At 43.4% G+C, this 26,807-nt stretch overlaps 1 protein-coding gene across 1 annotated transcript in view; it reads right to left on the bottom strand.

The window, feature by feature from the left end:
* RTN4IP1 (reticulon 4 interacting protein 1) overlaps positions 1-26,437 on the bottom strand; it is a 154,832-nt gene extending 128,395 nt beyond the window's left edge. The window contains exon 1 of the mRNA XM_086707521.1: positions 26,325-26,437. The gene's annotated coding sequence lies outside the window, so the exon portion shown is untranslated. The remainder of the gene's footprint in view (positions 1-26,324) is intronic.
* Between the last annotated feature and the right edge of the window lie 370 nt (positions 26,438-26,807).

Genomic DNA, 26,807 nt, shown 5'->3' on the forward strand with positions numbered 1-26,807 from the left:
GATACCAATTTCTTCTTCTTTCAAGTGAGGGCATTGGGGTTACTGGCTGGCTCAGTCAGTAGAGTATGTGACTCTTGATCTCAGGGTCTTGAGTTTAAGCCCTCTGTTGGGCTGGACATGGAGCCTACTTTAAAAAATAATAATAAAAGGGGCACCTGGGTGGCTCAGTCGGTTAAGCATCCGACTTCGGCTCAGGTCATGATCTCACAGTTTGTGAATTTGAGCCCCGTGTCAGGCTCTATGCTGACAGCTCAGAGCCTGGATCCTGCTTTGGATTCTGTGTCTCCCTCTTTCTCTGCTCCTCCCCTGTTCACTCTCTCTCTCTCTCTCTCTTTCAAAAATAAATAAACATTAAAAAAATAATAAAATAAAATAAAAATAAAGTGAGGGGATTGGATTGAGTGATTACTAAGATTCCTTTGATCTCTACTTTTTTCTTCCCTCGTACTTAAGATAAAAAAAAACAGAATGTTTTTGTGAAATAATGTTGTGTCTAAGCAAAAATTTAAACACAAATTATGTTGAGTTGATGCATAAAAATAAGAAAGTAAAAAAAATAATGATTAATAATGATAAATTAATAATCATAAGGTAAAAGATCAACAAATCAAATAAAGACAAAATGGCTGATTCTATAGTTTTTCTTTCAATAAAGATCCTAAATTCTCTACTAGGTGGCCACCCACTATCCATAATTTTCAGTTTCTTGTAAAATATGTAATTGGGACAAGGCACATTCTATTCTGCAGTATATTGCCATTTTAAAAATTGTTTTCCAATAAAAACATTGAATTATAAAGTCAACCACCAACATTTTTATTCTAAACAATGGTAGGATGATCAGAAATAAAATTAGGTCAACATGAATAATTTCCTTCCTGGCAGGTTATGGAATTTAACGTACATAGTATTTTCCATCTTTGAAGTTAACATGTAATTATGTTTGCTTTATGCCAACTCATCTGCCCTCAAATGTTTCAAGCTGCAAAAGAGAAAAACAAAGTAGCTGCCTCTCCTTCCATACAGTTGCCAGGCCAGAAGGCACAATTGCTGGGGCATAGGCCCCCACTGGACTCTGAGTGTGTGTTTTGAGGAAGGTCCCTCCCCCAATAAAATAAGGGCAGAGATAATATCTCTCTGTGACTACAGTCATCTGGATCAGTAAAAATATGTCAATCATTCTGCGTAGTCTATGCCTTCCTTAGTCCCATAACTAAGAGTGCCCTCCTACATATGGCCCTTAGAAACCTGATCTCTCTTAAAGGGTCATTACTTATTTTCTGAGAATCACCCTTCATCAGCCCAAACCATTGCACAGGAGGACACTTCAGCCACTCTACTCAGGAGGTACTTTGGCCAGGAGGAACATTTTCTGTGATGATGCTGTAGTTTGAAAATTCATCTTGTTATCTTACTTCTGTCACCCCATCCTGGCCTTAGGTACCAATGGCCTTTATGCCAAAAATTACTTTTGTATATGATATTTTGATACTTTGCCCTGGACTCCTCAGGTCTGACTTTCACTTACCATTAAGAGAATTCTCCTTTTCAATAACAGTTTTTACCTTGGAAAACCCAAGTAAGCCCTACCATTTTGTGTCCACCATATTCCCAGATGAAGGAAATAAAAGGTACCAAGAAGTCTAGAAAGTCAGAATCTTTAAGGAGATCAATGGACAACTTTGAGGAAAAATCTTACCTCTTGTCATCCTCCACCAGCCACTTAGGCCTATTTACTTTGTATCTTCATCAAGAACAACTGTAAAATACGGCTGAAGATGTGGGCTGCAAATTGACCTAAGCCAATTTAACCATTCAGTAATTATTGGGTTCCTGTGGTAAATACTGATAAATACCCGGGATGAGAGGAGGGCAGGGCCTCTACATCCCTTTCTCCCACCACCTTACCCTCTTTCCCCCAGGCAGTTTGTTATGATGAAAGCTAGTCTTCGGCCAATTTCTGCCACACATGCAAAACTTCATTAGCAAGCAGGCACAAAACACATCATCGAACCCTTCCTTTAATCCTGGCCAAGTCCCCACACTCAGATACCAATGGGCATTTTACCAAAGAAGCAGGCAGACACTCCAATATGCTGACAGCAGCTAAGTTGGGCTTCTGGTAGGATCAAGCAGCAGAACCTGCCTCACATGCAGTTAAGATGGATTTCTGGACCTGGAGCATTGCCCCAAGGTGTAAGGCTCATGGGGTTGCCGGAAAGGTACATTATTCCCACACAAGGATAAAGAGACCCAATATAGTTTTTTATGTAAGCTCATAGCTCAAAAAGACTATTCATTTAGTCAATAACAAAGTCTTCCTTACATCATTTATGCTAATTGGCACACTCTCTGGAATATATTTCTATAACAATATTTATAATGCTTAAACACTTCCAGATGGTGGCTTCCTGATTACTTTCCTTCACATGTTATCCATGACCACCAGAGTGAATATTAGAGTTAATTTACACATATGTGCATCATTGTATTTATGATGAATTATTTTAAATTAGCAAAAAGACAACTTTCTGACATATCCTACCTGCAAATTTGACATCTAAAACCCCTCCACCACTTCCATCCATCATATTGCTGGAGGAATTATGGAAATATGCAAATGAAATAATACCATTCTTTTTGAGTTTGCATCCCAGCTCCACATCCATTACAGAAAAGGTATTTGAATAAAGTACAGAGAAAGGAAGGCACCTGGAAAAAGGTGGGGAAAGAAATAACTTGGGGGCTTAGGAAGTTGTTTCAGCTTAATTAAGTTGTTTTAACAACAACGTTTACTCACAAAAGTGGAGACAGATGGGACAGGGGAAAGAGTGGGAGGAAGATGGGGGAGGAGGTATTCTTCTCCACATGAATCTTCTCTGCAAAAAAGCCCAAACTACTTCCTACAGGAGGGATTCCCTTTCTGAGCTTTGTGAGGTAGACATTGAGCTTGTTGGATGTGGTTTATGGAGGCACTGCTCAGGTACAGAACAGAGTGAAAGGGGGGAATTGAGCAGACAGACCCTTTCCTTCCCTATTCATCAAAGGAGAAAACTGAGTTCTTTACCAGAGTCATTTATCTTTGCAGACAACTGAGACCATTGTTCCCTGGACAGGACAATGACTCACTTGATCAGTAAATATAACTATAAGTCTAAAGCAGTTATAACATGTCTTGCCCCCTTCTACTCACCATTGATATTTGCTTTGGATGCTAAGTTAGTAGACTGAAAGAACAGCATAGTTTTATTTGGCAAAACGTTTAGGAACATGTTCAGTACTATTCCCTATTACTTTACCTAATTACCAGTTATCAGGATTGGGCTTCCATCAATGAGTAGAAAGCAGTGGAATGGGAAGAACAACAAACCAGAAAAAAAGACACTTAGGCTCTTGCCCCAGCTCCACCACTCACTAAATGTGTGGTAGCCTGGTCTTGTCTCTGAACTGAGACCAGACCAAATGACATCTATGGTCTCTTGTGGGATACAGCATTCATTCCTTTAACAATAATTTATTGAGCCTCTCCCACATGTAAAGCCTTATTCTAGGCTATATCTAGAGGATATGATAGAGAATAAAGACAAAGTTCTTAACCTAATGGGATCTATGTTTTAGTGGGGGACAAGAAATAATAAATAGATAAGGAAATGTGACACAGTACATCAGACTATTTGAAACTGCTATGGAGGGAAATGCAATGGGGTAAGGAGGATAGGGTGTTGTTTTATGTCAAATGGTAAGGGAATGCCTCCCTAGTGAGAGGGGCGTTTAAGCAGAGACCAGAAGGAACTGAGAGAATAAACCATATGTTTATCAGGGTGAGAAGTATTCTAGTAGAGACAACAGCAAGTTCAAAGTCCCTAAGGCAGGAATGTGCTGAACACAATCAAGGAACAGCAAGGTAGCCAGCGTCACTGGAACAGATTGAAGAGAGGAGAATGGTGGGGGACGGATTAGGGGGTTCAGGTTAGGGGGCACGTAGGGCTTGTAGGCACACTAGATCTCTGGCCTGTACTCTGCGGAACTTGGGCAACCACTGGAAGATTTTTGATTTGAGAACTGCCAACTTCTAACTTATATTGAAATAGGATCTCTTCAGCTGCTGACTCCAGGGGTCAAAGTCTAGAAACAGGCCAGAGATGATGGTGCCTTGGACCAGTTTGATAGCTATAGAGGTGGTAAAAAGTGGTCAGGTTCTGGATATAACTTAAGGACAGAACCAGCAAAGTTACAAAAGAAAGAGAATAATCAAAGATATCTCCAAGATTTTCACAATTGGAAGAATGCAAGATTTTTTTCTATTTGTTATTGGTGGTGTGGAAGAGGAGAATTAAGTTTAGCTTGGGACATGTGAAGGACAAGATGCCTACTGGATGTGCAAGAGGAGATATTAAGGATCCCATTCTATTTGTAAGTCTGAAATTCAAGAGAGGTTTAGGATGGAGATATATAAGAGACCCTGGCAATATCTTGCCAATATCTATTTGGCACACTTCGGCAGTCACCTTCAGCTTGGTAGATAGTTCCCATACCTGCTGTAGCAGACAGACTCCTAAAGTAGCCCCCATGATTCCTGCTCCTCTGTGTTCTCGCTCTTGTTGGATGCCTTCCCTGTAAATGTGAGACCTATCACTTGAATAGAATAAGGAAAAGGTGGCAGGATATATGATTATGTGTACATGATTATGCAGTTTCATAAAATTGCAGTGCCCATCTTGCTAAAGCCTTTTTTCCTCATGAAAAAGTAAGTGACCATGTTGGGCAATCCAAAGTAGTGAATAATTTAGGCATCCTCTAGAAAATGAGAATGGCCTCTGACCAGCAGCCAACCAAAAACTGAAACTCTCAGTCCCACAACCATAAGGAACTATATGCTGCCAACAACCAAGTGAGTAGGAAAGTAGATCTCAAGCCTTTTCCTAGTGGCAAAACTATTCTTGGATTTCCCATGGAGGAGGACAGAAGTACTAGGGAGTTTATGGCTCCAGGAGCAAACTTTAACCAATGAATAACAGGAATTGGTCAACAAATTTCAACAAATATCCCAGCTTCCTCAGCCCTTGATAAGAGATGTCTGGAATATGTAGTCAAAGTCCAAGGACAAATAGACCAAAGGAACAGAAAGGAGGAAGTCCAGAAACAAATACACAGTTGAATGGACACTTGATTGTGACAAAGATGGCACTGAAAAGTAAGAAAAGAATGGTCATTTCAATAAATGCAGGACAGCAAGATATTCAGATGGGAAAAAGCAAAATTTGACTCCTGTGTCACACCATACTCAAAAATCAATTCCAAGTGGATTGTAGACAGGTAAAACAACTTAAGATTCAATATGCTAGTATAAAAGAATAATTTTATATCCTTGGGGGTAGGCAAAGATTTCCAAATCAGGAATTGTAAAGCACTAACTATAAAAAAGGTTTTTTTAATAAAAAAATGGACAATCTAAAATTAGGAATGTATTGAGGAGGGCACCTGTTGGGATTAGCACTGGGTGTTGTATGGAAAAAATTTGACAATAAATTTCATATTGAAAAATAAATAAAAGTAGGAATGTCTGTTCATCCAGATACCAGTAAGAGAACAAATCACAGAGAGGGAAAAATTATTCGTAATACATAAAAAGATCTTATATCCAAGCTATATAAAGACCTACAAATCCATACGTAAAAACTGACAACAGAAAAAAAATGGGCAAAACACTTGAACAAGCACTTCACAAAAGAGAAAATATCTGAAAATACATGAAAAGGAGCTGAACCTCATTAGTCATCAGGGAAGTACAAATAAGATATTATTAAACCAACCAAAAAGCTGAAGTTTAAAAAGATGTAAGAGGGGCGCCTGGGTGGCGCAGTCGGTTAAGCGTCCGACTTCAGCCAGGTCACGATCTCGCGGTCCGTGAGTTCGAGCCCCGCGTCGGGCTCTGGGCTGATGGCTCGGAGCCTGGAGCCTGTTTCCGATTCTGTGTCTCCCTCTCTCTCTGCCCCTCCCCCCGTTCATGCTGTGTCTCTCTCTGTCCCAAAAATAAATAAACGTTGAAAAAAAAAAAAAAAAAAAGATGTAAGATATGGACAATATGGAACAATAGGTACAACTGCTTTAGAAAATCGTTTGGCAATAACTACTAAAGCTGAAGAGGCACCTGCACCGTGTTACAGCAATTTCACTCCAAGGTATATAAGCAAGAGAAATTAGTGCATTTGCTCACCAAAAAGGTATACAAAATGAAAACAACTCACATGGCCATGAATAGTAGAATGAATAAAGTTGTTCTATTCACACAATAGAACATTATTCAGCACTGAAAATGAACAAATGACATTAACCACTGACAAATCCCACAAGTATAATGTTCAACGAAAGAAGCCTTTAGGTGAGAGGATGAGAGTGGAACAAAGAACATCAACTCTAAGAAATTTTCTTCATTTTATACAAAACCATGTCTGAAACAAAAGTGAAAAATTCCAGCATTTTTTAATTCCGGGAAAAGGGAACACAGGTGCTTGTTACATTATTCTTTGTACTTTCTAGAATTTAAAAAATATTCACCCTCCTCAAAACACAAAAACAAGCCAACATGTGATATGTGAGCAGAAATGGTAAGGATGTCCATACTGAAGCCTATTTTTCCTCTCTGCTAACACCCTTATTTTTTTATGCCACACAGTTTAATAACTAATTACTCATTATTTTGCCTCACTGGCTAATTGCTTCATGCATATTATTTTTGCAACTCAAACTAGATTGTAAATGCAGGTCACAGACTCAGTTACATTTCTCCAATACTCCCCGATAGTTCTTGTATCAAGAAAGGTACATCTTGAAATAATCAATAAACATCTGAGTGATTTATGTATTGATTGGCAGAAGTAAATTTGGTAATCTCAGGCAAGACATTTACTTAACTTTCCATGCCACATTTTCCCATTTGTATGAATTCTTTCCTGTGCACTTGTATATTCATCCCTATATTTCCCTAAGATTTTACTGTAATAGGCATTAATAAATATTTATTGAACCAAAAAAATAATAATTTTAGGGGTATTCCACACACAAACTCATACTTTCCCCACATGGCAGATGCAAGAAAATTTGTTTTCTTTTTGTCTTTTTTCCTTGAATCTGGGTAGGCTTGATCAAAATCACCCACAGTCCACATTACAAAATCATCAAGTGCTTGGTAAATATCTTTATCTTAGCAGATATGAGCCACTCGCTGAAAGAAAAGTGAAATCACTTCTACCAAGAATACGTGGTCAAAGTATGTTGTGATTCTGCTAAACTCACAGGGAAGCTGGCTCCATATAGCCGACCTTTATCTAATGCACCCTAGGGCCCTCCATCCTTTCCAGATAACCACTCCTCCTGCCTCCAAAGCCTGTTCTGCAACCTTTCGGTACTTTGGAAGCCACCACACCCTATCTCTACCAGATTCCTAGTCTTCTACAAGTTCTGGCAGAATTTTAGTAAAACACACACAAGGCCATGAGCTTCCAAAACCAAGCTGGGGGCCAATCCCATTCCTTACAACTGTCAGAACTGTAGTGTCCTCATGTCCTCAGATTCCCATGAACCCACTCTTTGTGCTCCAAACGTCTGGCCCTTGCAATGACCCTTCACCTTCCACGGCCTCAGCCAGCTCTGGTTTCCTGGCCCTTACCTGTTTCCTGCTTCAGGTTCACAGCCACAGCTCACACTCAACTTGTTTCCTCTCTGTAAAATCCTTGGAGATTGGGAGACGGCTGAGAAGACCCTGGAAGCGACTTCTGGTAAAGCTGACAGGACTCAGCATCCCCCTTGACTCTCACCTTTCACTGTCCATGCCCCAAGCTCACTGTTTTTACCTGGGCTGCACGATCATGATAGCCACCCTCAGAGCCGCGTGCAGCTGCCCATGCTCTCCCAGGCCCTCCCAGCTCCCTGCTTCTGGGCTTCCTGTGAAGTTCTGCTTCCGGTCCTCGGCCTCTTCCACCCTTGACCAGCTTCACCTGCCCGAGCCTCAGGCCCTTGGTGCAGCTGGCTCACAGGCTCACCAGATGCACGAAACTTTAAGCCCCATCTCTTCCACTGGCCATTGAGCCTGGCAAAATGCCAATATTGTCATAGAAATAATACTTTAAAGTGTTATTGTTAGTCACTTATATTTTCGCATGAACAAAAATAGGGAAACTAAGTTCTGATAGGAGTAATTGAGCCCTTGGGGTCAGAGAGAGGACAACTGTGACGGATGGGAAAGGGGAGATTTGAAGATATTAAAGAATAAAATAGCTCCTTTGTAATTTTGCATAAAGCCTCCGAATGTTGGTAAGCAAAATAAAGTTTGAGCAACTGAATTTACTCATTGTTTATATTGGTGCACAGCAGTGATCTGAAAAGCAGCTGAAACTCTTTCCCATCTACAGGTTTCTGGTTGTTTCTACATAGTCTTGACTTTTAGGCCATTTATCCTGCACCTGTTATAATGGTACCTGGCCCCATTCCCTTCCCTATTCAGCCTTTTAGGGCTGGAGCTGGGAGCCACCAGGCAGAAAGAAGACAGAGCCAGCGAGTCCTTGAGGTTGTAAGCTGAACCTTTGCCGAATCCCTGGGGAAACTTGGAAGGGAGGTTGTGGAAACAGCAGGCATTTGTCAGCCCCTTGCTCTTTCACCTACCTGATCTCCTGACAACCATTTTAGCTGAGTCCCTGGGCCCCAGGCTCAGGCACTGTCTGGATGGGCAGGATGGCTGGGGGTCTGGAGAAATAAAGGCCTGTCTTGACAGAAGAAGCTTCATTAATTGGGACAAGAAACACAAAGATAACAATGTCTTCAAAACTGCTATGTACCTGGGAAACTTGCTTGTAAACAAGATATCCCAAGAACATGGATTCTTTGCCTCCCCCTCACACTTTAAAGGGTCCAGCAGGCAATAAACACCAGTTAATCAAGAAGAAATTATCCATATTCCTGCCAAAAATTGTTTAACTTGAATCTAATCACAAAGAAAACAGGCAGATCCAAATTGAAGGATGTCCCACAAAACAACTGGCTTGAAATCCTCAAAAATGTCATTGTTAAGAAAGACAATAATAAATCCGGGTAACTGTTCTGGATTAAAGAAGAGAGATGTTGGGGCGCCTGGGTGGCGCAGTCGGTTAAGCGTCCGACTTCAGCCAGGTCACGATCTCGCGGTCCGTGAGTTCGAGCCCCGCGTCGGGCTCTGGGCTGATGGCTCGGAGCCTGGAGCCTGTTTCCGATTCTGTGTCTCTCTCTCTCTCTGCCCCTCCCCCGTTCATGCTCTGTCTCTCTCTGTCCCCAAAATAAATAAACGTTGAAAAAAAAAATTTTTAAAAAAAAAGAAAAAAAAAAAAAAGAAGAGAGATGTGACAGCTAAATGCCACGTGTAATCGTTGGATACCGGGTCAAGGGGAAAAAAAGATAAAAAGGACATTATTAAGATGATTGGGGAAATTTGAACTTGAACTGTATATTAAATAATAGAATTTTACCAATGCTGACCTTTCTGAGTTAACACAGTACTGATTGTACCATTGTTACATAGGAGTATATGGAGCACGGATCTCTTAGATACACACTGAAAAATGGCAAGAGTTTAGTTTTGGGAGGTCTATAACTTTCAACCTCTCTGGGTTCATTTCCTTGGTCTGCAGAGCAGGGACTATAATATCTGCTTCACAGGGTTTGTGGTAAGGATTAAATTGAGGACAGTGTGTGCAAGTCAGAGGTGTGCATCACTCTTCCTGGGGACTTTACTGGTGATAAATGGAGGACAAGCAGAGAGAGCTTCATTTTCAGCCTCTTATTTTGTGTTCAGCCTCCTCTTCCAGGGTTTCTAGGCACCCCCCTACTTTTCTAGCTGGAAGCTGGCATTTGAAAGTGCATAGAGCTAGACTCTGGACTTGGCCTGGAGGTCCCTAAATCCCCATACACACCTGTATGAAAATGGGGTATTAGTTTAAGCTCTAAGGAAGATCTCTTTCTCTGTGCCTCCCTGAAATGAGATTTCTTACTTTTTCCCCCACATCCCTGTGTTTCTACATTTATAATCCTAAACACTGGACTTTTGTTCAATTTAGAATTCATTTTGCTCTGGGGAAATTTATAAGGGCTTTGAGCCTGCAGCTCAGATTAAGGGAAACTAGAATGTTTGTGGACTTTGCTGGTTGATGTTATAAATGACAACCACAACCTTCCACATCACCTCTCTCAGGTGGCTCTCAGGCCAGGGAGAGTCAGCAAGCATTAACTGAGCATCTACTGGATGACTGGGGCTGGGCCAGTACTATTTGGTAGAAGGAAATGGATGGCAAATTGTCTGCCCTCAAAGAGCTTACAGGAGGAGGAGATGTACTTTACAGAAACAATAAAACATGAAGCATCACTCATGGCGAAAGCAAATACTTTAAAATCCTGAGTTCAGTAGAATCATTTCTTAAAACGACTGGCACTACTATGAGTCTTGATGGAAAGAAGCCAAAGCCACCTCCAATCATGGGGAATGCTGTCATAGTCATTCTTTACCAATTTCATGCCATGGACACTTTGACAGTCTGGTTAAGCCTGTGGAGCCCTCACAGAAATTTTTTTTTCCAGAACAATACTTTAAAATGTAGAATATAATCATAAATATATATGGTTATGTATCACATATCAGTTTTGTTGAGATAAAACTATTAAAATAGTTTTTTTTTTAAAAAAAACCCTAATTTGTAATGTAATAAATACGCACTTCTGAGTTAATGCATTGAAGCTCTAGCAATGGGTCAGGTAACTACCAAAATTTTGAAGTAGTGATAAACATTAATGATATTTGAGATCAGACCTGACTTATTCATTAGTCACTGTAGGTACAGTGCCTAAGCGACCACAGGGGCCCTAAAAATGTTTTCATTTTTTTTTTTTTCAACATTTATTTATTTTTGGGACAGAGAGAGACAGAGCATGAACGGGGGAGGGGCAAAGAGAGAGGGAGACACAGAATCCGAAACAGGCTCCAGGCTCCGAGCCATCAGCCCAGAGCCCGACGCGGGGCTCGAACTCACGGACCGCGAGATCGTGACCTGGCTGAAGTCGGACGCTTAACCGACTGCACCACCCAGGCGCCCCAATGTTTTCATTTTTAAAGTCCAAAGAAAATGTAAATTTGAGGCCAAAGAAAATGCTTTAATATATACTTATACATTTGTATTTATACTGCAGTAGCAAAATATAGTTTTCATGGAGCAAGAGATCCACAAAGGCAAAGGTGCCTAGGGCCTATGAAAATCATTATGAAGTGCTGTTCAAGATATTTCCAACAACCAAAATATGATATGAAAATAACCATGATTTCTATTAGGACCAAGTCACAGGTTCTACTAATATCGCTGAAGCTTGTTGCCTACATTCATAATGGAAGGAAATATTCGAATGTTAAATGTACAGTTTTCATGGACCCTTGAATTCTATCCTCAGACCTCTTGGGAATCTGTGTACCTCAGGTTAAGAAGGCCTGGGTCACTTAGGAAGCTGTTGGCTGTCATTGCCCCAAAAACTCCAACTCAAAGAGGCTTAAACAATATGGAAATGCATTATCTCACTCAATGGCAAGTATAGAGACAGGGCAGGTGTTAGAATCTCAACACTGGAGTTTTCCATCTTTCCACTCAGCCATTTTCAGTGTAGTTGGTAGTTTCCTGCCTGAGCACAAGATGGCTACACAGTGTCCAGTTGGAGCATCCAAACATGGCCATGTCCATTAGTGAAAGAAAACTTTTCAGAGGTGTCTGGGCAGACCTCTTCCCCTACAACTCATGGTCCACCCCAACTAGTCGTGGAAGAGACCATAATGATTGACTTAGCCAATTAGAACTTACCCTGAGCTGCAGTCAGGTCACCATCCTCTGAGTGGGGGAGAGCTGCACCCCTAAACAGGTCTGAGAGAAGAGAAACATGGATATATGCAGAGGCCACAAAATATGGTCAGCTACGGAAGCACTGGGTCCAAATCTGAATCTTGACATATTTGGGCAGGTGGAAAAAGAAGGAGGCAGTTAGGGAAAGCTGTATAAATCAGAAGGCAAAATAGAATGCAAAAATAGAAACAAGCTTGGGGGCTGGTGTCCAGGGGGATCAGTAAGATTATAGGCTGAACTAGGATACATGATAGAAGTTCACAGGAGTGGGAGACAAAACTGAAGAGATTGCTCCTTATGGAGAGCCTTAAAGACCAAAGAAAGTTATAACCAAATCCAAAGGCTGTAGACAGTTATTATGGGTTCCTCAGCAGTGAAACTGTGAGTAGAGAGCAGTGTTTTAAGAAAAGCCAATCTGAACCGAGACACTAATTTTAGTGTTTTTAAAATTTCAGATTCTATTTTAATTTTATTCTTCTTTTTGGTAAGCCTGGGACACAAAACCTGGAGATAAGTCCATTTCTCTTTAAATGTGATATTGCCAAGTGAAGCTGGCCTGCCAGGGAATGCAACCTGCAATAACAGACGAAACTAGTACATGCATTCTAGATTGTTCCCGTGGAATGTGGAGTCCACTTGAAATTTGCTACATCAATGCCAGGGTGTTTTCCCTTTCAGGAAATTTGAATTTCTTATTGGCTAGAAAAATTGTTGACTCCTAAACGTAACACCATCACTGCAGGACGAGCTGGAAAGGAGCCTCGTTCTACTCTTCCTCTCTCTTGTCTGCTTCCCCACCATTTGTCCCCAGCGGAAGCCTTTGTCCTTTGAGGCCCAAGTAGGAGCCTCACTGCCTGTACCTCCTGCTGGAACCCTCTCACCTCAGCCTTGGCTCAATAGCCCACCTGGGACTTAGTCCATGGTCAAATTCAGCACATCCTGAGACCCTCTGGGGGTGGGGACTGCCAGGGCAGAAAAAAAGTTTGAGGTAGTTCTGCCCAAGCAATTTACTCCACAGAGCAGATTAATTTCATACTGGAAAAATCCATATGCTTAGTAATTATCTAGACTGGGAGAAAAGTACCAGTTAAACTGATTGCCACATAAAACAGAATTTAAGAATGGAGCACAGAGAAAGGAAATCTGGGAGTTTTCCTTCAGCTATTCTAAATCAGTATTTGCGTAACATGATCTTCTAATCTGTGTCTTTTGCCCTAACCTGGCTTGTCAGCTCCTGATCTGCATTTCAACCCTGACCTTCAGTGGCTCTTAATTGCCTTCCATGAGCCTGATGTGGGGTGGGGGGGGGGGGGGAGGTAAATCTCTTCGAAATCCCCTACTCACACCCCGGACACCAACTACACACAGCAAATCCCTTGCACTTCCCCAAAGGCCCCATGCTCTCTTGGGCCTCTGGGCCTTCACAAGTACTGTTCCTCCTGCCTGGAATACCTTCTGCTCAGCTTTCCTGCCTGGCTCATTCTGGATCATCCTCCAGAACACAGCTCACCGTCCGTCTCTTTATGATATTCCTGCCACCATGCACAATGAGGTGCTTGTCTATGCCTTGCCATAGTCCTCACGGGCTGTGTCTGACATTGTATTGATCCATTTTCTCATCTTTCCCATGCTAGGTTTAGTGGAGATCTGGGCCTTGCATCCTTGTGCCCCTGGCTCAGGTCCTTGTTATCTTTTCCAGAGACTTCTGCAGGCACCTTCATAGTAGGTCTTGCACAGTAGGTCCAAGCCCCTCCCTCCCCCCCCCCCCCGCCCCGTTCCTCTCTTTCCTGCTTCCAGAGTTCTGTCTAAAAACATTTAATTTCGGGGCGCCTGGGTGGCGCAGTCGGTTAAGCGTCCGACTTCAGCCAGGTCACGATCTCGCGGTCCGGGAGTTCAAGCCCCGCGTCGGGCTCTGGGCTGATGGCTCAGAGCCTGGAGCCTGTTTCTGATTCTGTGTCTCCCTCTCTCTCTCTGCCCCTCCCCTGTTCATGCTCTGTCTCTCTCTGTCCCAAAAATAAATAAACGTTGAAAAAAAAAATTAAAAAAAAAAATAAATAAAAACATTTAATTTCCCCTTTCTTCTCTCTAAAAATCTTCTGTTGCTCATCATTGGCTGAACTCTGAGGCCACAATCATTCAAGGCCCTTGCCATTTGGACCCCAAATTTCTCTTCTATAGTCTTCTTCCACCATTTTAAGCCATATAGTCCATACCACAGCCAGGGGTGCCCCAGAGGGCCCATGAAATGTCTCTCCTCTACCTTGGCTCATGGGGTTTCCTCCTCCATAACTGCTAGGCAAATCGTAGGTGAAATGTTACCAGTTAATTCCCTCAATCCCATTCTGCTCAGCTGCTCTATCGTTGCAGGCTGAGCTCCTGACTAGAAGCCTCAGCTGCACCAGCAGGTGGCAGCTGGAATTTGTTGAGTTGTCTTTGACCTTGTGCTCTGAGCCTGAGGTGAGCCTAGGGAGCTGAAGCAGCAGTGGTTACTCCCCAACACATCTCTCCCTCCCTCCCTCTCTCTCTCTCTCTCTCTCTCTCTCTGTAACACACACACACACACACACACACACACACACACACACCTCACTGACTCTCAACACACCATCATGGCCCTTTAAAAAGGGTGACCAATCTGCCCTAAGCATCGGCCAATCACTCCATTCCTCCATGTCACTGGGCTTCTGTCCTGAATCCCATCTAGTATGTCCAGCAGTGCCTCCTTGGTGCTCTGTTACATGCTCTATCACAAACCCTATCAGCCTCAGGTCATGGATCCACCGCATGCAACCTTCGCGAATGATCCTTTCTATAGAGGTGTCTTAGTCCATTTGCGCTGCTATGGCAAAGTACCATAGACTGGGTAGCTTATAAATAGCAGAAATTTATTGCCGCTTGGGCTGCAAGTCCAAGATCAGGGTGCCCACATGGTCAGATTCTGGTGAGAGCCCTCTTCTGGGTTGCAGATGGCTGTCTTGTCATTGTATCTTCATGTGACAAAAGGGGCAAGGTAGATTTCTCAGGCCTCTTTTAGAAGGGCACTAATCCCATTCATGAGAGCTTCAGCCTTATGACCTCATCACCTCCCAGAGGCCTCACACCAGCTATCTTTAGATCTAGCTCCACATAGGAGAGGCTCACGTTCCTCTAGCCTCTTCCTTTTCTCTGGCTACTGTGCTTCACAGAAGAGTCCAGTGTTTCCAGCTTCTGCTGCCCTTCCAAAAATGCTGGCTGGGGCAGATGAACCCAGCACACTGCCCAGGGCCATGTCCTGGACTCTCAGCATGCAGAATAGAACAAGCCAGCATACCCCAGGGACTCTCATGTGCCTCTTCTAAGCATTCTCCTTGGTTGAAAGGCATTCCCAAAAATAAATAAACTGGGAAGTATTGCAAAATATTATCTCTCTCATAAGTACATCTGAGTGTTCCTGCCAAGCCAGAGTCATGGGGATTTCCTGACTATATCTCTCTGGGCCCTCTTGCATATTTATACCCAGTGGTCCTCAGCTATAGTGATAGGGATTATTTGAGCCAGTTTGGGGATCTGGATCTCCATTACTGGAAGATTACATTTTTTTTTAAGTTTAGGTGGATATCTTACTATTAAAGAGAATGCTGAGCTAATACTACCCATTATTTACCCCTAAGGAGCCCAGTAGGTGTAGTAACAAAACTGGCTTAGAAGCTTTCAACTCCCCAGTCTGCACACATGACAGTGATGCAGAGACAGGTTCATAGAGAGGCTGATAAAGCCTAAGCTTTGAAGGTCTCATTTCCCAAAGGGTTTTCCAAAGCTCTGTACCTAATTTTATATTCATTTTTTTTGTAGCCAGGCTTCCCCAAATAATATAAACATCGAGCCCCAGAAATCTTGGATTGACCCCTACTTCTACATGCCCCTTTAATGTGTGTGTGTGTGAGAATTTCTCAAGGTCTATGTCATTGGTGGAATTGCTGGGTCATTAAGTATCCATACTTAATTTGATTAGCTAGTGCCAGATAATTCTCCAACTTGTGGTCCTACCAGCAGCAAGAGGAATCTCTATTTCCACACCCCTGCCAGCACTTGGCATTATCCAGCTAACTTTGCCAACCTAATAGCTGTTAACCTTACAATTTAACACACCCTCAGAATGTAAAGTGATCTCTATCGTTGCTTTAATTTGCATTTCTCTGATTACTAATGAGCAGTTTCTTTCCTATCCTTTTAAAGCTTTGGGGTTTCCTCTTTTGTAAGTTATCTGTTTGCATAATTAATGTATTTTTCTTTTGGCCCACTTTCTTTTCTTGTTCAATCGCAGGGCTTTGTGTATTTTAGATGCCTTTCCTTTGTCACTTTTAGACATCATAAATCTCTTCTCCCCATCTGTCATCTATCTCTTAAATTCAGCTCAAGTGTGGTGTCACTTGTTAAAAGAAACCCTTAATTTTGATGTAATCAGATCTATCATTTTGCTTTATGGTTTGCACTTTTGAAGTCTGGTTTAAGAAATTTTTACCCATTCCAGGTTACCACACTTTTTTCCTGTTAACTTTATAGTTCCACCTGTCATATTTAGGTCTCTAATCCATTGGAAATCTCTTTGTATATAGGGTTAGATGGGGATCCAAATTTATTTTCCTTTTGCTACCTATTTCACCACCACCATCTACTAAATGATCCATCCTCTCTCCCTATTGGTCTGTGATGCCAACTCTGTGTTAGGTGAAGTTCATAGGTAAACATAGGGCTACCTATCAGCTCTACATTCCGCTTCACTGGCACATTAAAAACAACTTTGTGTCTCAATATCTGTTAGGCAATTTCCCCCTCTTTATTCTTCTGTTTCAAGATTGGTTTAGCTATCTATGGAACTTCTTTTTTTCCCCAAACATTTTAGAATAAGTCTATCAATTTCAAAAAAAAAAAAAATTAAAAGTAGGATTTTGATTGGGATGTCATTGAATTGATACATCAATTTGGAGATATTTGACATCTTTATAATTTAAGTCATCCAGACCAAGACCTAATATGTCTGAAGTGAAAGAATTATGAGAATAAATTTTAGATAGATATGAATACATGTCTTTGAGAGGGCCCCTGACTGTCCTCACCATCGGCCTCCTTACTCGAGTCTGGGAGGTGGGGCAATAAAAACACCATGTTGGTCAAAGATGAAGCAGGGGCAGAGGGGGCTATGTTTCACTTCCCTGAATGTGGACCAGGAGCTCTGCAAGCATATGAGAGCTGGCCCTGCCTGGCATGGCACCAGCAATGACTGAGAGGCCGAGGGAGTGTCTCAAAGACGCCTACTCTCTAGTGAGGGGAAGAGAAAGCAGCCAGGTGTGCCTAACTGTCCAAGTATCACAAGCTTGAAGAGCCAAAGGAAAGTGGGACTGACATCAAAAGAATGCAAACACGTGCACTTGCTGACTGGAGACCATGGTGAGACTTGGGGCATGGATAGTAGATGCCAGCCCGTGACTGTGAGGACAAGATGCGACAGCTTCTGGCTAAGAAGATGCCAGTGGAGGGCAGAGAGTAGTAGTGAGCCCAAAACTCCTCTCGACACTGCCTAGGTGCTGCAGCACTTTCTCTCCATCTGCCTAAGAACTCCAGGGAGAAGGGGTGGGGGGCACAGGGAGTCCAGATCTTCCGCATTTGTGGATAGCAATATTCTCTAAGGAAAGGCCACTAAGAAGGTACTCTGCTTTTCAGCTCTGGCATTGGCAGAGCTCAGAGCATGTTCTGCACAATCCTCTGGGACCTCTAGTTCAGGCAGGTGAGGAGCCTCTCATCCACTCTAGGAAACCTGAAGGAGTGGGGGAAGGCTGCTTCTCCTCTGAAGAGAACCACATCCCATGAGATCTTTGGGCATCAGCCACTGTCTCTGCTGTCCCTGCTGAGGGGCCACTGGTTGTAGGTCCAGACGGTGTCTCTTCCCAGCAAGCCTCTTCTCTCAATCTGCTGTATGCCGGTCAACCTCCCCTACACTCCCTTCAAATAGGGTCTCAGGAATTTTGACTACTTTGCCCTCATGATTCTGGGTGCTTGTCACAGAGCCAGCTCCAGGCCTTTCTCTCTAGGTTCCTCCCTTGACCACTGTCGTTCTGATGCTTCTATACCATGAGGGACATCAAATTTCTATTGGAGGCTCAAGTCTCCCCAGGACTCACCCTAGGTGAGAGACCCAAATCTTTCCACCCTGGGAGTCGCCACATTTATCTGAGGCATCTATTCTATATCCTGAACCCCCAGCACTCAAGTAGGGCAGGAAGCAGGGACCTCATACCTACATCCATGTTTTTATCCTGTTTTGGTACAGCCCACTAGGCAAAGATAGCTCTTACATTTCTAAATGGCTGAAAATATATCAAAAGAATAATATTTTGTGACATACAAAATAACATAAAATGCAAATTTCAGGGGTGCCTGGGTGGCTCAGTTGGTTAAACGCTCGACTCTTGATTTCCACTCAGGTCATGGGATCGAGCCTTGCATCAGGCTCCACAGTGGGCATGGAAACTGCTGAAGATTCTCTCTCTTGCTCTTCCTCTGCCTCTCCCTCTGCCCTTCCCCTGCTCACTGATGTGCATGCTTTCTCTCTCTCTCTCTCAAAACAAAATTTAAATTTCAGTAACCATAAAGTTTTATTGGAAGACAGCTATACTCACTCATTTACATATTGCCTGTGGCTTTTGTGCTCCAACAGCATGTTTGAGTAGTTGTGATAGAGACTGTAAGGCCCACAAAATCTAAAATATTTACCATCTGGCCCTTTACTGTAAATATTTGCTGACCCTGGTCTAGCATGAACCTCCCTCTCCCTCCCCATCCTGATGTCCAGCCAGGGCCAGCTGAGGTAGCAAAAGCCACCACTGCTCTTAGAACGGTGGGGGAAAACAGATGGACCAACTTCCACCTCTAGATGGATAGCCACCAGAGAGGGGACCATGACTTTCATCATTGTGTCAGGGGATCAATACGTATGCCTCCTCTGGTAAATAATTTTCAATAGTCCCAAGTTAAAAATTTCCCTTCATAACCAAGCTGATGTTTATATACCTTTGGGAGAAAAAGTTACTGCTTTCCTATAATAAATTAACTTATCTTCAAAGTTACAGAAGAGTGAATTGATAAATACCTTTCAAACAGGAAGAGGAACTCAAACCAGTTCTGGTTAATTTTTAGATAAATTGATTAGAACCACAAACTTGGGTACTAAAAATAGTGAGGACAGTCCAAAATCAAAATGATGTGTGTGTGTGTGTGTGTGTGTGTGTGTGTGTGTTGATTAGTTCAACAAACTGGAATGAGAACAGGAAAAGGACAATTTACTTTCTCAAGGGAGATTTTGAATCTGATTAAGGATTATATTTTTAAAAATTAGCCGTGTGTCTAGAATCTCATGGAGCAGGAAAGGCTTGAGGGGTGGGAGCTAGGAAATGTGACCATCCTTTGTTCAACTTTGAGAGCCAAACTGAAGACATTGCAACATAAGATAGTAATTGCATGAACTTGACTGTTCACTGAGCTTTCAAATACTCTTTTATTCAGGCTTCAATTACAGAGAACCTGTTGCTTACCATGTGTTGTATTAGGGATCAAAAGCTACAAAGATACATGCCCACCATCTTTGCACACACTGAGAATCGTCCAGAAAGATGGACGATTTTCTTGGCCATAGGAGCAGATTCAGGCAGACTAGCCTGGCGGGGGCGGGGGGGGGGTATTTTTTATTTTTTTGTAAAACTAAATGCAGAACATTACCGGAGTTGGTCTTCCACAGACAGCCAGGAACAGACATTGGACGGGGCAGGCTCACAGCATTGGGACGGGGGAGCTACTCTAGTTTCGGGAAACTTCTGGGCTTCGTGGCAGGAGCTAGAGGGTCACACCCATTGCCCTGGCTCAATTTCCTCCCAGCTGCTTCTTTCCCTTGGCTTGAAACTCCTCTCTTCCACTGCTACCGCTCACCCATAGTTTCAATATTTTGTACTTTGGGCTCATTGTGATCCCATTGGGGCCTCACTTTTCCTGTTTCTAAGCATCCTACCGCGTCTTTTTTTCTTGACATTTTTCTATTTAAATTTCAGAGAAACGGAGATTAACCCAGTTTTTCTGCGTGTGCTCCAGGTTATGAAATGAGTTGCTGACCAGCCTTTTGATTAGCTGCCTGTTGGTTAGTGTCTCCCTCCCTTGCCCCCACCCGCTGGACCAATCAGTTCTAGGAGCGGGGTCATAAGGAGCAAAGCACAACCACTTAAAGCTGCTCTTTTGGGTTTTCCCACCCCTCCCCCTGCCCGCCCCCCCCAGCAGGGTAAGTGGGAATGACAGATAATGTAACTTGTTTCCCGTGGAGACAGACACATATAAAATTAACCCTATTGCTGTGATAACACTATGAGTCAAATACACTGTGCAAGTTTGGCATCACACATGGTGGGATAGAAAAGAACCTATAACTAGGTAGAATTAGGGCAGCAGGATTCGTTATCCCAGGGGTAGCCAGGAGGATAAAATATCCAATGGGGTTAGCAGCTTCAGGCTGTGTGTTATATTCCAAGGGGTTCCTGATAGCCAGTGTGGCGGGATGGCATGGTTCTGGGCCATGGTTCCCCTGAGAGCCCGTGATTGCCTGCACCTTGCCTGGGGTATATTCTAATTCTACAGGGAAGAGCAACAGAAGCTAGGCAGAATCTCCACGTTGTCTGAGGTTCAGAGCAGACTCCCAAGACAGAGTTTCACTCTATAGAACGCGGTGTGTGTGTGTGTGTGTGTGTGTGTGTGTGTGTGTAAGGGGAGAACATTGATACAACTCTGGGAAACATATCAGCCACAATAGCACAAAGGGTCAGTGTGGCACAAATAGCTTGAGACCTCTTTGTTTTTCTTTTTTTTTTTAACATTTATTTTTGAGAGAGAGAGAGAGAGAGAGAGAGAGCAGGGGAGGGGCAGAGAGAGAGGGAGACACAGAATCTGAAACAGGCTCCAGGCTCTGAGCTGTTAGCACAGAGCCTGATGCAAGGCTTGAACTCATGGACAGCGAGATCATGACCAGAGCCGAAGTCAGACGCTTAACCAACTGAGCCACCCAGGAGCCCAGAGACCTCTCTCTGTGACATGGCTTAGGCTCCTGACCATTATGGAGTGGGTCAGCAGTGCAGGGCATCCATGTCAGATCTGAGAGACTGGAGAAGCTGGGAACCAAGAGGAGTTTGTGAGGGTGACCTTTCAGCTGACCTTGATATAAATATTTATCAGAAACAAGAGGAAGGTGAGGAAAACTTCCTTGGTCAGTAGAACCAAAAGGTTCTGGGGCCCATCAGACAACTTTCCTTTGGACCCACAATTATGTGCATAGCCAAGCCTGGAATATATTATACTCCATTACAATGCACAGGTTGAGGTCCACCTGGGGAAGGCAACCAGTAGACAACCCCCCCCCCCGATGGTTAGTAAGAACACTGGAGGAAGAGGGGCGCCTGGGTGGCGCAGTCGGTTAAGCGTCCGACTTCAGCCAGGTCACGATCTCACGGTCCGTGAGTTCGAGCCCCACGTCAGGCTCTGGGCTGATGGCTCAGAGCCTGGAGCCTGTTTCCGATTCTGTGTCTCCCTCTCTCTCTGCCCCTCCCCCGTTCATGCTCTGTCTTTCTCTGTCCCAAAAATAAATAAACGTTGAAAAAAAAATTAAAAAAAGAACTCTGGAGGAGGATAGCCCTGGGGAGCTAAGCAACTCTTCATTTTCCAAGAGCAGGGCCTCATGGGCCTTTTTAATTGCTTTTTAAAAGTCTGAGTGGCTTCTATTGCTTCCATTAGTTCATCTTGACAAAACTATTCAGGTGGTTACTCCGAGTGCTTTAACCATCTTTATCTGGAGTCAACAGCAGAAATTTGACTAGCAAAATGGATAGAAGTGACTTCTGTTGGCAAAATTAGCAATCTGTTAATTAATATAAAGGAGGCTAGCGCTGGGCTTTTGAACCAAGTGGTATTCAAGACAGGTGGATTGGCTAAAACATTAGGGGCGGTCCCCACTTTTATGAATGCTGAGTATCACACTGTAACCAGCTCTTCAATGGTCACCTTTCAGAAGTCAAAGGCATGATTTGGAACTTGTCCTGTGTTCGGCCATGAAGTGGGACAATTCTGGATGCCTAATGTTAACTAAATCTGGTCTTTAGGATATTGTCCTATCATTGTCAAGATAATTTTTCATGTGAAATGTGGACAGAACACCTAAAAGTTCAGAAGGCTGGGACTTTGCTGAGCTTACGGAACCAACTGCTTTTGAATGTTTTTGGATCTTCTTACTAATAAATGTGTGTGCATGACAGCCATTTGGTCTGAGACCTGCTTTCGTTGTCATACCATAGTGGGGCTGTGGGGAGATGGGGATAATCAGATCCCACGACATTCTTGGCCAGGAATAGGCAACCTCAGTGATAACAAAATGGGATGTTATTGAGGCTAGGCAGCACTCATTCATTCATCCATTTGGCAAATATTTCTAGTATAATTTCTATTTGCCAGGCACATGGTCCACACTGTGGGTACAATGTTGCATGAGGCAGACATGATTCCCCTCCATCCCCTGCTAAGAAGCTTCCAGCCCAGGAGGCAAGCAATCAAACAAGTAATAGCAGTCAGTGGTGAGTATCATAGCAGGGGAAGGAAGTATAAAGGCATAGGGATATGGAGCAGACAGAATATACAAGTCTGGGTGATTAATGCAGTACCTTCTTTTTTCTGGAAAAATTCAAGTGCTGGAATTGACCCCACAGGCAACTGGACAAATGCCCAAGGGCACTGGTGTGACCTGAAGCTGTTACAGGGTTTGCAGCTCAAGGACATTTTTGAGCTCCCATGGTCACCCTCCTCCCATCAGTTTGGGGCCCCATGGACACCTGGCCCCCTCCTATTTTTATCCCGGAGGACATTATGGTTCAAATCCATATGATACAGTTGGCAGATTTAATCCCCAGAGACTGCAGCACAAAAAGGCTCAATGACTTGCCCAAGGACATTTATTGAGTCAACAGTAGAAATGGGAACAAAACTCAGTCACCTGACACTGGGGCCAGCTCCCCTGGCCTTGACACATCACCTAACAGGGAAAATAATCTTCTGAAGTATCAAATAGCACTGGCCTTTTGATGAGTGAGCAAACTGAGGAGCAAATAATGAGAAAAGTGGGTGTTGAATTTCCTTTAACATAACCCCTTTGGAAAATACAGTAGCGGATGCAAGAAGAATGTGACTTATGTTATAAATGAAAGCAAAAATCTTTTAAGATAGCCTTAGACAGCTGATAAACAACCATGAGGCCTGGCTCTGAGTGTCAACCCAAAGGAGAACAGAGAAAAAAAGAATCAAATGTGTAAGATGCCAGAGTTCTCAGGCAGGCAAGATGAGTGCTCATGATTCATGATTTTTATGTAGGTGATTGAGTGGTCCTTTACATCTTCTTGTTTATGGGGATGGGGGGAGGTAGTTTTTAAACACAGATCATTTAAGGGTAGTCCCACTTCAGACTTTGATAAGCTGACTCATGACATATGTGGATGAAATCACGGTTGCCTGAATTCTTTTTGGGATGAGAGAAAACAGTATCTGCATTTGAGAGTGGTGGATCTATGATTCACTTCCCTCTGTGGCAAGAAAAGGGCCCCAGAACAAGCCTGGCCTGCCTGCTATGGATCTATAGCTCACTCACACCAAACCTCTGTGAGAAGTGCCAAAGAATGGGCTTTTACATTTTATTTTATTTTTTTAAGATTGATTTTATGTTCTATTAATTTTTTTTTTAATGTTTATTTATTTTTCACAGAGAGAGACCGACTGTGAGCAGGGAAGGGGCAGAGAGAGAGGGAGACAAAGAATCCAAAGCAGGCTCCAGGTTCTGAGCTGTCAGCACAGTGCCTGATGTGGGGCTGGAACTCGCGAACACCTAGATCATGACCTGAGCTCAAGTCAGAGGCTTAACTGACAGACACCCATGTGACCCTTAAGATTTTATTTTTAAGTAACCTCTATACTCAATATGGGGCTCAAACCCACAACCCTGAGATCAAGAATCACAGGCTCCATCAACGGAGCCAGCCAGGGGCCCCAGGGTTTTTGCATTTTAGATTGTAAATTCTGTGAAAGTAAGGAAATTGCATACAGAACGCCATACTAATTTTCTCTCAGTTGGAATTTCTATGAGTTTCTGAAAAGATCATGGCTTCCCTTGGCCTCAGACAGGGACAAAATGGTTTTCCCTCCATATAGGCTCTGCCCCACACTAAATAGTGCTGTGTTAGTTTCCCAGCCCCCATATAATAGCAGTACCTAGGATTAGGTTCCTCCGGTCTTCCTTTAACAAAGCAAGGCAAAACAAAACAAAACAAGAAATTGAAATGAGTTTCCTTAATCACTCTCAGTTTGAAAAAGGAAAGAAGTTTGGAAAAGAAAAGGTTTTCCTTTGACAGTGCAATCCGCTTGTAGAATTGGTTTATTGAGCCGTTTTTGTTTTTTTTTTAATGCTTATTTATTTATTTTTGAGAGAGGGAAGCAGGGAGGGGCAGAGAGAGAGGGAGAAAGAATCTCAAGCAGGCTCTGTGCTGTTAGCACAGAGTCTGACTTGGGCTCGAACTCACAAACTGTGAGCTCTGACCTGAACCAAAGTCAGATGGTTAACCAACTGAGCCACCCGGGTGTCCCTCAATAAGGCAGGTTTTAAGAAAAATAAATGCACATTCCTTGAGACCAGATTTACCTTATAAATCTACCTGACCCATAAGTAAGTGCCTACAATAAGTAATTATTAAATGGATGGATGGATGAATGAGTATTCTTCCTTTCCTCTACTGTTTTATACAATTAGCATAAAAAATTTTTTAAATAGATGTACTGGGGCACCTGGATGGCTTAGTCGATTAAGCATCCAACTCTTGATTTCTACTCAGGTCATGATCCCACAGTTGTGAGTCGGGCTCCATGTGGGGCATGGAGCCTGTTTAAGATTCTCTCTCTCTCCCTCTGCCCCTCCCCTGTGCACACGTGCTCTCTCTCTCTCTCTCTCTCAAAATAAAAATTAAAAAAAATAATCAAATAGATGTGCTTATAACAAGTGTTATGACCTATGTTGGCATCCCATGAATGGGATTTGAATTTCCTTCAGTGAAACATGTAAACCTAAGACAGGTGCACATCCTGTGGAGAAAAATGGGTTCAGGATGAACTCGGAAAGGAGGAAGCATTATGGTGACAAGGAGACGGCTGTTTTGCCTACCCTAGGTATGGAGCTGATGAGAAATAAAAGCTCCCAGGGGATAGATGGTGGCAGTTCTGAGGTTTGCCTGTCCAGAAGCTGCCTTTCTGGAGTCCAGGCTAATCTGGGCTCTGGGTGCACCATGTTCTAGAGGCACTAATGATCCCCACTTCATATTTCATCTTTGTTCCCAAACACCGGGCAGCTCAGGAGAAATGGGACAGGAGCTGCTGCCCAGACCACTACCTGCACATTGAGGCCAAGAGACGGAAACAAGCCCCTGCCTTGGCCAGAGACAACTTTGACCAGATGTACAGGTTGTACTTGGTTAACGGTGACCTAGACTCAGGGTTAACCCTTGTTTAGCTGTCCAGTGTTGGGAGGCCTCTCTGTTCGTGGAAACCCACACTTAAGTCTCTATGGAACAAAAGAAAAGTTACAGTTGGAAAGAATCAGCTTACTCATCACTTCTCTTTCAGATGAGGAAAGGGAGCAGAAAAGAATGGAGAGTCATCTGCGCTGTGACAAGACAGCAGGCATCAGCTACCAGCAGCCTCTTCCCTGCACCACAGGCCCCCTGCTCGCTGGGTCTTCCCGAAATGCTGCGGTGGGCACTGCCGCTCCTTACAACCCAGCAGGGATTAACCCATTTTCTCAGTCGGTTTTGGAGAACACTCAGGGCTTATCATTGAAAGAATGGAAAGAGCAAAAAGAAAAAAGAAAGGGGCTAATTTCCTGAAGATCACACAGCTCGTTGGGCTGAAAGATGAAGACCCCACCTCTCTTCTAATATATTGCCTCCCTCGGAAGGTGCCTGCTTCTCCCACCTGTCGAAGCACACCCAAGATACACCAAGTCCGCTCTCTGTGGGGCTCAACACCGCCTCTTTTCCTCTTGCACACCTGGTGGAGGCTGTTGAACGGATAAACAGACAACCTCATCTGTAAGTAGGTGGCTTGGAATCCAGAATACATTTTCCAAAGGAAACGACGTCATAAGAGGGTTTGGGTTTCCTGGGCCTGCCCACGAAACTGAATTAATCTATCACACGACTGAAAGACCATGTATTTTCAGTAGGAAATAAGGGAGAAAAGAAGTAGAGTTACCGTATTAGTCATAAAACAAACAGCCAAAAAAAAAAAAAAAAAAAAAGAACCAGAAATGCCTGCTTGGGCCGACCTTACCCGCACAGCCCAGCTCCACTCGGAAGATGAAGGCGGGCCGTCTCTCTCTTAGATGAGTGATTATACCTCGAAATTAGTGACTTCCTTTGCTAACAGCCGAATCTCTGACAGCTGTTCAGATCAGCCAGGCATACATTACTTTCATCTTTAATAAACAGGCGCTCTGAAGTCAGTGGCTGGTCTCCATGGCAACCAGATCAAGTTTTCCACTGATGTCGGGGACAGAAAGGAAGAAGGGATAGATCACTTTTGCTGAGGGGCAGAGGAAGGCAGGGTGTGGGAAACAATGCACTGCCTTCCATTTCCTATGCGTCCAGCCACTCACCCGGGAGAATGGAGAGTCACTGCTTCTACATTTCACCCACGCACAGAGGAAGAGGAGTCCTCATCGGTGATATAAAAAATATGGAAAAGGACTGGGTTGGGCAGCGTAGCACAGACCAAGGCCTGAACTGCCAAGGAGCTCAATGCAATTCGATCCAA

Source organism: Puma concolor, chromosome B2, assembly GCF_028749965.1.
Source record: "Puma concolor isolate L17-30 chromosome B2, mPumCon1.1.hap2, whole genome shotgun sequence".
Taxonomy (NCBI): Eukaryota; Metazoa; Chordata; class Mammalia; order Carnivora; family Felidae; genus Puma; species Puma concolor.